At 42.6% G+C, this 11601-nt stretch overlaps 1 non-coding gene across 1 annotated transcript; it reads left to right on the top strand.

Moving 5' to 3' along the window:
* The first annotated feature begins 4138 nt into the window (after positions 1-4138).
* On the top strand, positions 4139-4210 carry trnap-agg. Its single transcript has one exon. It is a non-coding gene; the product is annotated as a tRNA-Pro (tRNA).
* The last annotated feature ends 7391 nt before the right edge of the window (positions 4211-11601 follow it).

Here is an 11601-nt window from a genome sequence, read left to right as displayed (position 1 = left end):
GGGACAGAAAGCCCACGGAGGGATAGGAGAGTATGGCCAAGTGAAATAGGAATCGATGTAAAAGGTGAGGTGAGTAATGGATTAAAAGTATTACATATGAATGCGCGAAGTATAAGTAGTAAGTAGATGAGCTTGAGGCTCAGTTAGAGGTTGGTAGATGACATTGTGGGGATTACTGAGACATGGCTGCAGGAGGATCGGGCCTGGGAACTGAATATTCAGGGTTATACATCCTATAGAAAGGACAGGCAGGTGGGCAGAGGAGGGGGGGTAGCTCTGCTGGTGAGGGATGGAATTCAGTCCCTTGCGAGGGGTGACAGGGACTGACGATATAGAGTCACTGTGGATTGAGTTGAGGAATTGTAAAGGTAAGAAGACACTAATTGGTGTTATTTTCAGACCCCCAAATAGTAGCCCGGATGTAGGGTGTAAGTTGCAGCAGGAGTTAAAACTGGCATGTAACAAAGGTAATGCCACTGTCGTTATGGGAGATTTCAATATGCAGGTAGACTGGGAAAATCAGGTTGGTTCTGGACCCCAAGAAAGAGAGTTTGTAGAATGCCTCCGAGATGGATTCTATGAGCAGCTTGTAATGGAGCCGACCAGAGAGAAGGCAATTCTGGATTTAGTGTTGTCTAATGAACCAGGGAACTCAAGGTAAAGGAAGCGCTAGGAGGTAGTGACCATAATATGATATGTTTCAATCTGCAATTTGAGAGGGAGATGGTTAAATCAGAAGTGTTACTGTTGCAGTTGAGCAAATGGGACTATGAAAAGGTGTATAGCACAGCAAAGAGTAGCGGGAAGCCAGGGGGTTGGGAAACGTTCAAAGGACAACAGTAGGTAACAGAAAGGGCAATATGGGGTGAAAAAATGAAGTACAAGGGTAAGCTGACCAAGAATATAACAAAGGATAGTAAAAGCTTCTTTAGGTATGTTAAGAGAAAAAGATTAGTAAAGACAAATGTGGGTCCCTTGAAGGCAGAAACAGGTGAAATTATTATGGGCAACAAGGAAATGGCAGAAGAGTTGAACAGGTACTTTGGTTCTGTCTTCACTCAGGAAGACACAAACAATCTCCCAGATGTACTGGAGGACAGAGGATCTAGGGAGACAGAGGAACTGAAATAAATTTGCATTAGGCAAGAAATAGTATTGGGTAGACTGATGGGACTGAAGAATGATAAATCCCCAGGGCCTGATGGTCTGCATCCCAGGGTACTCAAGGAGGTGGCTCTAGAAATCGTGGACACATTGGTGATCATTTTCCTATGTTCTATAAATTCAGGATCAGTTCCTGTGGATTGGAGGGTAGCTAATGTTATCCCACTTTTCAATAAAGGAGCGAGAGAGAAAACGGGTTAGCCTGACATCGGTGGCGGGGAAAATGCTGGAGTCAAATAATAATGGCGCATTTGGATAGCAGTAAAAGGATTGGTCCAAGTCAGCATGGATTTATGAAGAGGAAATCCTGCTTGATTAATCTTCTGGAATTTTTTGAGGACGTGACAAGTAAAATGGATGAAGCCAGTGTATGCAGTGTATCAGGACTTTCAGAAAGCCTAAGGTCCCACACAGGAGATTAGTGGGCAGAATTAGAGCACATGGTATTGGGGGTAGGGTATTGACATGGATAGAGAACTGGTTGGCAGACAGGAAACAAAGAGTTGGAATAAACAAGTCCCTGTCAGAATGGCAGGAAGTGGCAAGTGGAGTGCCACAAGGCTCAGTGCTGGGGCTGCAACACTTTACAATATATATTAATGATTTAGATGATGGAATTAAAAGTAACACGAGGAAATCTGCAGCTGACATAAAGCTGGGTGGCAGTGTGAACTGCGAAGAGGATGATAGAAGGTTGCAGGGTGACTTGGACAGGTTGAGTGAGTGGGCAGATAGATGACAGATGCAGTATAATGTAGATAAATGTGAGGTTATCCACTTTGGCGGCAAGAACAAGGAGCAGATTATTATCTCAATGGTGTCAGATTAGGAAAAAGGGAAGTGCAACGAGACTTGGGTGTCACTGAAAGTAAGCATCCAGGTACAGCAGGCAGTGAAGAAAGCTAATGCCATGTTGGCCTTCATAATGAGAGGATTTATGTGTTTGTACATGGAACAAAACTTAAAATTGTACATGAGTTTACATATTTAGGAATCGTGATCGATTCACAGCTCTGCTTCAAACAATAGGTGAAAAGAACAGTAAATGTAATAAAATTTAATTTGTCCAACTTTAGATATATTAGAAATAATTTAACTATTGATTCAGCCAAACTATACTTTAATGCAATGATTGTGCCATACATGACCTACTGTATAACAACTTGGTCACTGGCATGTAAGTCCACACTAAAGCCTGTTGAAATTGCTTATAAACAAGCCCTAAAAACTCTTGACAAAAAGCCCAGAATGTACCATCACTGTAGCATCCTGAAGAAATCTGATCTGCTGAGCTGAGCTACGTAATCAAATATTCGGACTCGATTTTGGTTTACAAAATCTTCCGTGGACTAGCCCCACCTCCGTTAAAGGACCATAAAGATAAACACAAATAGGTCGACAAGAGCAGCCTCCAGGGGTGATTGTATAGTCCCGTTTAGGAAAAGTGTCTTTGGGCAGTCAGTATATTCATATCGAGCGTCGCAGACCTGGAACGCGATACCATGCGTCATACGGGATCTGCCAACCCTTACCTCATTTACCAAACATCTAAAAACATGGTTACTGCAAAATCAAAATTGCAATCATAATCTACATTAAAAATAACCTATGGTACTCTTTAATTGCTATTTTTTTACTTTATTGTTTGTTTTGTTTTTGTTTTTGTCTTTTGTTTTTACCTTGTTTGGGATGTGTTTACCTTGTGTTGGGACAAAAGATGGAAATTAGCTACTGGCTACAATCTTGCATATTACATGCAAATGTTTATTAATATGCACTGTCCCTAATAAAAAATAAAAAAAATTAAAAAAAAGTATAGGAGCAAAGAGGCCCTTCTGCAGTTGTACAGGGCCCTGGTGAGACCACATCTGGAGTATTGTGTGCAGTTTTGGTCTCCTAATTTGAGGAACGACATTCTTGCTGTTGAGGCAGCGCAGTGTAGGTTCACAAGGTTAATCCCCGGGATGGCGGGACTGTCATATGGGGAAAGATTGGAAAGACTAGGCTTGTATTCACAGGAATTTAGGAGGATGAGAGGGTATATTATAGAAAAGTATAAAATTATAAAAGGACTGGACAAGCTAGATGCAGGAAAAATGTTCCCAATGTCGGGGGAGTCCAGAACCAGGGGCCATAGTCTAAGAATAAAGGGGAGGCCATTTAAAACTGAGATGAGAAAAAACTTTTTCACCCAGAGAGATGTGAATTTGTGGAATTCTCTGCCACAGAGGGCAGTGGAGGCCAATTCACTGGATAATTTAGAAGAGAGTTAGATAGAGCTCTAGGGGCTAGTGGAATCAAGGGACATGGGGGAGAAGGCAGGCACGGGTTACTGATTGTGGATGATCAGCCATGAATGGCGGTGCAGGCTAGAAGGGCCAAATGGCCTCCTCCTGTACCTATTTTCTATAATCAAGTCAAGAGAGTCAAGTCAAGAGAGTTTTATTGTCATGTGTCCCAGTTAGAACAATGAAATTCTTGCTTGCAGCAGCACAACACAATATGTAAACATAGTACACTGTAAACAATATAATAATCGAGAAAAATGTTCAATGTGTATATGTACACATACTCACAAAGACACCTATATATACGCACACACAAAAAACAACCTATAAAAGTGGAATAATAACAATATTAGTCTGTCGTCTATAATTTTCATTAATTTCCAGGTTTGCATGTTGTCACTAAATTAACCTGTTATTTATTTGCCAAATTAGGATATCCTTTGCATATATTTTTCATTGATGTATTTTGAACTTATGTGTGCACCAAGGACCTGAGGTTCTGCTCCTTCGTGAGTGCATTCTCCTTTTCTGTAGCACGTACAGGCAGCAGTAATGATTTCCTTGTGTGTCTCACTTTTACTGTACATCTGCATGTCATTAATGGTGCGTGGTTTCACATTTTTTCACTTGTGGATAGCTCAAACCAAACATTTTAAGGCTTGACAGTTTTTAACTGAATAAGAGCTGGCTCGTTGGTCTAGGGGTATGATTCTCGCTTAGGGTGCGAGAGGTCCCGGGTTCAAATCCCGGACGAGCCCTCCTTTTAGGAAAGCACAGTGGCGCAGCCGAGTAGCTGCTACCTCGGATACAGTGTGTGTGAAACTTGCACATTCATTATCCCATTGATGGCGTTGGTTTCTTCCGGGTGTTCCGGATATTTCCCACATCCCGAAGACGTGTGAGTTTGCAGGTTAATTGTCTGTAAATTTCCCCTCGTGTGGATTAGAAAGTGGGATAACATAGAACTAGTGTTAGGGTGGAGTCTGAATGGCCTTTTGCCCTGCGGTCTTTTTCAACAATCAATGTGGTACCATTTTAGTGAAGAAAGGTTGCAACCTGAAACATAATTTGTCCATGTTGTCCAAGGGTGCGGCCTGGCCTGCTGAGTTACTCCAGCACTGTATATAAAATGATGAGAGGCGTAGATATGATAGTCAGTCGGGGCCTTTTACCAGAATGAAAATGTCCAACACTAGGGAGCATAGCTATAAGGGAGAGGGGGAAAATATAATGGAGATGTGTGGATCAACTTTTTTGCACAGAGGGTGATGGATCGTGTTGCCAGGGGTAGTGGTGGAGGAAGATATGATAGTGGCGTTTAAGAAGCTTTTTGATAGGCACATGGATTGGCAGGGAATGGAAGGGTATGGATCACTTGCATGAAGATGAGATCACTTCTGCTAGGCATCATGTTCTGCACAAACATTGTGGGCTGAAGGGCCCATCTCATAGTCTTATGTGCCGTACGTTCTATGTTCACTCTGTGTCTTCATTTTAGTTCAGGTTCTCCTTTCAAACCAGCTGGGTCCAATGGTGTGCAGTCACATCTAGAAACATAGAAGATAGGTGCAGGAGTAAGCCATTCGGCCCTTCAAGTCAACACCGCCATTCAATGTGATCATGGCTGGTCATCCACAATCAGTACCCCGTTCCTGCCTTCTCTCCATATCCCTTGAATCCTCTAGCCCGAAGAGCTCTATCTAACTCTCTTTAGAATGCATCCAGTGAATTGCCTTCACTGCCTTCTGAGGCAGAGAATTCCACAAATTCACAACACTCTGGGCGAAAATATTTTTCCTCATCTCAGTTCTAAATGGCCTACCCCTTATTCTTAATGGCTCCTGGTTCTGGACTCCCCCAAAATCAGGAACATGTTTCCTGCATCTAGCTTGTCCAATCCTTTAATTATTTTATATCTATCTATCTATCTTATTACTAAAACTCTCATCTTGACCACTTCCAGTCTACGTTGCAATTAAATTTGCACAAAAATGATCCCCCACAGCGCTACGATTTTTCGCCACCTTACCCACCGTTCTCCTCTGCCGCAAGTCAAATAAGTTTTGTTCCGATCGGTGAAATAGTATGAAGGTTTAAAAATTTATTAAGGTTTAAAAATCATAATAACCGCCTCTTCCGGAACCCGCTGTCAATAACGTGGCGAGGAGAATAAAAAGCTGAAGGGGCAGAGTGTGTTGAGCAGCCTGCTTCTGCGGCGACCAGCACGACCATCAGGAAGCTGATGAGTTGAACTGGAAGCGTCTGAGTGAAGCCGGAGTGGGACTGGGATCTGCTGCGTGAGGCCGAAAGCTGAAGATGCGGGGTGAGCAGAGTGTGAGCCCCCCCTCCCCACCTTCCCCCTCCCCCAGCTGCTAACCGCTCCTCCCGCTGCCCCCCTCCTCTCCACCCCCATCCTCTCTCCCCTCTTCCCCCCCCCTCTCTCACCCCCCAACCCCCCTTCCCCCCACATCCTTGTGAACCGACGCTGCACTCCCTCAATAGCAAGAATGTCCTTCCTCAAATTAGGAGACCAAAACTGCACACAATACTCCAGGTGTGGTCTCACCAGGGCCTGGTACAACTGCAGAAGGACCTCTTTGCTCCTATAGTCAAATCCTCTAATTATGAAGGCCAACATGCCATTCGCTTTCTTCACTGCCTGCTGTACCTGCATGCTTACTTGCAGAGACTGATATACAAGGACACCCAGGTCTCGTTGTTACTTCCCCTTTTCCTAATCTGACACCACACAGATAATAACCTCACATTTATCCACATTATACTGCATCTGCCATGCATCTGCCCACTCACCCAACCTATCCAAATCACCCTACATCCTCATAGCATCCTCTTTACAGTTCACACTGCCACCCAGCTTTGTGTCATCTGCAATTTTGCTAATGTTACTTTTAATTCCTTCATCTAAATCATTAATATATATTGTAAATAGCTGTGGTCCCAGCACCGAGCCTTGTGGCACCCCACCAGTCACGGCCTGCCATTCTGAAAGGGACCCGTTAATCCCTACTCTTTGTTTCCTGTCTGCCAACCAATTTTCTATCCATGTCAATACCCTACCCCCAATGACATGTGCTCTAATTTTGCCCACTAATCTCCTGTGTGGGACCTTATCAAAGGCTTTCTGAAAGTCCAGACACGCTACATCCACTGGCTCTCCCTTGTCCATTTTACATCCTCAAAACTTGTTACATCTCCGACATCACATCAAAAGTGTTTCTTCGTCGAAAGATTGTAAAGTCCATCAATTGATTCCAAAGTCAATCTTCAAATAGTTTAATATTCATGTTAAAACTGTGTTTGATTTAAATTTGACCATACCATATTCACTGCTGCCAGTTTGTTTATTTTGTTCACACTTGCAACTACTTCTGACTCCAAAACTGCACCTTTTTTAAAAAATTTATTTTTTTTAAATTATGAAACTACTTTTATTCAAAAAATAAAAATAAACATAGAGTATTAACACAATCAAAGACTGCCTATGCTGACAGTTTACAAACAAATGATCGTCAAATTAATAACGTCAACGTCAACTGGACCCACGAATGGCCGTTGAAGGTCGAGTGTTCCGTTTATCAACAAAACTGCACCTTAGGAGTGTGTTATGGGCCTGTCCCACTTAGGTGATTTTTTAGGCGACTGGGACGTTGCCACATGGTCGCCAGGGTGTCACCTGTATGGTCGAGAGTCGTCTCCTCAGTTGCCCAAAGAGTCGTAGCGCCTTTCTGGTCACCGCTGGATTTTCAATGCTGAAAATTTTTCGGAGACAGTCGGCGACTGTGGGTTTGATGCCAATGAGCGTAGCTTGACTTCTCCTGACATAGGTGCTGTCGTAGTTGTCGCCAGGTTAACGTAGGTTGTCGCCAGGTTAACGTAGGTTGTCGCCAGGTGACGTAGGTGACATTTTTGTTGTTGTTAAAGTAATGATTCTATATCAAATTTTATGTAGAAGGGGGGTCCAGTCGCCAGTTTTTCGGCGACCTGCTACAACTATGACAGTCGCCGGCAGTTGCCTAAAAATAGCTTGTTGGACAAGCCCTTTACTCCCTGAAACTATGCCTCCCAGAATCTGCATGTGTATCAGTCATAGTTTCATGTGGACATTCATGTGGTCTCAAAAATGTGAAAAACATTCTATCATTCAGCAGAGAGGCACCTTGGTAGCCTGTTGTGTGGGGTCTCCTTTAAAGTTTCTCAAAGCTGGTGTTCAGGGTGGGGTGTGTTAAGTGAGACAAATTGGACATTGATAAGCATGGTCTGCTATCAACCAAAGACAGTAGAGACAACTGAACGGCTACACCCACTCACCTGAAACTCACTCTACACCAGACAACTGCTCTCTTTAAAAAGCTTAAGAAAGAACTGCAGATGCTGGAAAAATCGAAGGTAGACAAAAAAGCTGTAGAAACTCAGCGGGTAAGACAGCATTTATGGAGCGAAGGAATAGGCGACGTTTTGGGTCGAGACCCTTCTTCAGATATCAAAAGCTTGATATCTTTCCCCTATTGAAAGGAGTCTCCAGTCTTCTTTTGGATTGAGTGGCAAATGACCCACAATTTGCACATTGCTTTTCTGAGTCACCAGCTATTCTTTAGCATACCTCCTATGTGCTATTTGTATCTTGCAAACCACCATCTATCTATATTATGATTAATGGCATTACCTCGGGCCATTGTGGTCGGAATATGACACAAAACATTACCTATCCATGTCCTCCAGAGATGCTGCCTGACCTGCTGAGTAACTCCAGCATTTTGTGTCCACCATAAGGAGTTCAAATGAGTCAAGAGTGTTTTATTGTCATATGTCCCAGACAGGACAATGACATTCTTGCTTGCTGCAGCACAACAGAATATGTAAACAAAGTACATAGCGGGAGAAAAAAGTTCAGTGTGTGTATACACATGCACACATACTCAATAAATAACAAATATAGTGCAAATTTCTCTTTCGTGAAAGACAATAGACAATTGCAGGAGTAGGCCATTCGGCCCTTCGAGCCAGCACCGCCATTCAATGTGATTATGCTTGATCATCCCCACTCAGTACCCCATTCCTGCCTTCTCCCCATATCCCCTGACTCAGCTATCTTTAAGAGCTCTATCTAGCTCTCTCTTGAAAGTATCCAGAGAACTGACCTCCAGAGGCAGTTCCACAGACTCACAACTCTCTGTGAGAAAAAGTGTATCCTCGTCTCCATTCTAAATGGCTTACTCTTTATTCTTAAACTGTGGCGCCTGATTCTGGACTCCCCAACATCGGGAACATGTTTCCTGCCTCTAGCGTGTCCAAACCCTTAATAATCTTATATGTTTCAATAAGATTCCTTCTCATCCTTCTAAACTCCAGAGTATACAAGCTCAGCCACTCCATTCTCTCAGCATATGACAGTCCCCCCCATCCCAGGAATTAACCTTGTAAACCTACGCTGCACTCCCTCAATAGCAAGAATGTCCTTCCTCAAATTAGGGGACCAAAACTGCATACAATACTCCAGGTGTGGTCTCACTAGGGCCCTATACAACTGCAGAAGGACCCCTTTGCTCCTATACTCAACTCCTCCTGTTATGAAGGCCAACAGGCCATTCGCTTTCTTCACTGCCTGCTGTACCTGCATGCTTACTTTCATTGACTGATGAACAAGGACCCCCCGATCCTGTTGTACTTCCCCTTTTCCCAACTTGACACCATTTAGATAGTAATCTGCCTTCCTGTTGTTGATACCAAAGTGGATAACCTCACATTTATCCACATTAAACTGCATCTGCCATACATCTGCCCACTCCCCCAACCTGTCCAAGTCACCCTGCATCCTCATAACATCCTCCTCATAGTTTACACTGCCACCCAGCTTTGTGTCATCTGCAAATTTGCTAATGTTACTTTGAATCCCTTCATCTATCATCACAGATATCATCACAGAGGAGGATTTAAACTTTGACAACATTCAACAATTTTTTGGTCAGCATTAACATGACAGTTGTTTCATGGCCTTTTGCTGCAATTCATATGAACCTGGATGTCTTTCCAACTTCTGCAGAAGGACATGGTGTCTGGAAGCTAATTCTTCAGCGGTACTGGAGTGCGTCTCACCTCCTGCTCCTACATTTCTGCCTGTGACCTCTGGGACTGCAATAATGAGGCCCAATATAAACTTGAGGGTCAACTAAGCACGTTGCAATCTTCCAGACTCAGTATTAAATCCTGACTCACTTAGGATTCGCTTGTGTCCTAGAGAACATACTCCGGTCCTGCTGCAGCACGTAAATGCAACTGTTATGATTAATAGGTTTAAATCAATTATTCAACATGGTTAGACACAAAGTGCTGGAGTAACTCACCCTATTCCCTTACCCTATTCAACATGGAATTGATGATCTTATGCAAGCCAGTGGAGGACTGCTATATTATTATTGCAGTTAATTGTAAGAATGAGATCAAAACCAACCAAACAGAGCCACTATCAGCCTTCTTAAATGGATGGAACATTCCTACAATGCTATTTCAAGAAAGAGCAGGAGAGTTATTCCTCGTGCCTCAAGTAATATTTATGCATTGCACAATCTCACAAAAATAAGTGAGTTTGTTATTATCACATTGCTGTACATAGGAGCTTGCTGTGAACTCATTCACTGCCACATTTTTTATGTCAGAGATAGCATTTTAAAGCTTCTTCATTGGCTGCAAAGAACTTGCGGATAGTCGGGTTTGTGAAATTGTCATTTTTTTACTTTTTAAAATTTGCGCAGATTACTATCAAAATGTGGCAGATACCATGTCAATTAATAACTAATTGCAATCAAAGGATTTTGCTGAGCAATAATATAAAAGTATGAAGAGTGATAGCATGTGGATGGCCTGAGGGCAGTGATAGAGAATCACCAACACGGGCAAATGGGATTGCGTTAGATAGGGAACTTGGTCAACATGGACAAGTTGGGCAAAATGATCTTTTCCCATGTTACATAACCATCAATCGATTTCCAGTGGTATAAGATTTTTGAAAGAAGGCAGCATTCATTTCCTATCTCTAACCTCTCATGGGGAGTATGGGACAATAAATGCTGGGATGTCGCTGATATCCACATTTTGCTTTTAAATAAATTCTGTAGTGCGAGACCTGCTGAGTTACTCCAGCACTTTGCGTTGTTGCTTGAAACAAATGATGTTTCACATTGAAGACCCTCGAAAAGAAGTGAGAGAAAATGTTAGCTGTAATTTGCAGAGAGTTGGGGAGGAACAGATAGGACAAACAAACATAAGAACACATGCAAGATAGACACAAACAGCAGGTCAGCATATCTGGAGAAAAGGGATAGGTGACGTTTTGCGTCGAGACCCTTCTTTGGACTGAGAGTAGAGGAAAGGGAAACGAGAGATGTAGATGGTGATGTAGAGCGATATAGAACAAATAAATGAAAGGTATGCAAAAAAGTATCATGCAAGTTGAGTTTGTTTACTCACTGAAGGTGAGTATCAGCTACCAATCTTAAATGTCAGCATGTTCACACCGAATACTTCATGCTGGTGATCAAATGCTAATTTTGCTTCCTTGATCTGTGAATGCTGGTGCAGGCTTGAAGGGCTGAATGGCCCATGTCCACTACTACGTTTGACCTACACCAGTTTTACAAACAACCTAACCACTCCCACAGCACTGCTCTCTCCCACAGATCAGAAGCCACTTCCTTTTCAAGTATTTATCCAATTCCTCTTTGAAAGTTAGTAACGAATTTGGTTTCCTGGTCACAATTGTGCGCTGTCACCAAAATCTCCTTCACTTCCCTCAAAATCTTTGTGATAATTTTTATTGAGACACGCAAACTTAGTTTAATGGATGCATCACTTGAGCTTGCATAAAGAAACCATTTAAAACCTCATCAGATTAGTCACAATGAGTTATCAATCTTCTGGGTACAGGGGGTTTGCTCTGAATGAATGGATGACAATCTAAATCATTTACAAACATTCGCTGGTCTTAAGAAAAGACGATTTATCGTAGTGTTATTTAAAAATTACATCTTTTAGCATTTTAAACTGTTCTTGGTGTGACAATGAACTCAGTAACTTGGCGTTGGTTCTGTTCACCATTCCTTTCAGAGAATCCTAGTAATTAAGTAAGCCTTTT

The sequence above is a fragment of the Amblyraja radiata genome, chromosome 6 (assembly GCF_010909765.2).
Source record: "Amblyraja radiata isolate CabotCenter1 chromosome 6, sAmbRad1.1.pri, whole genome shotgun sequence".
Lineage (NCBI taxonomy): Eukaryota > Metazoa > Chordata > Chondrichthyes > Rajiformes > Rajidae > Amblyraja > Amblyraja radiata.
The sequence above is the reverse complement of the archived record's forward strand: the minus strand, read 5'-3'. Positions and strand labels throughout refer to the sequence as shown.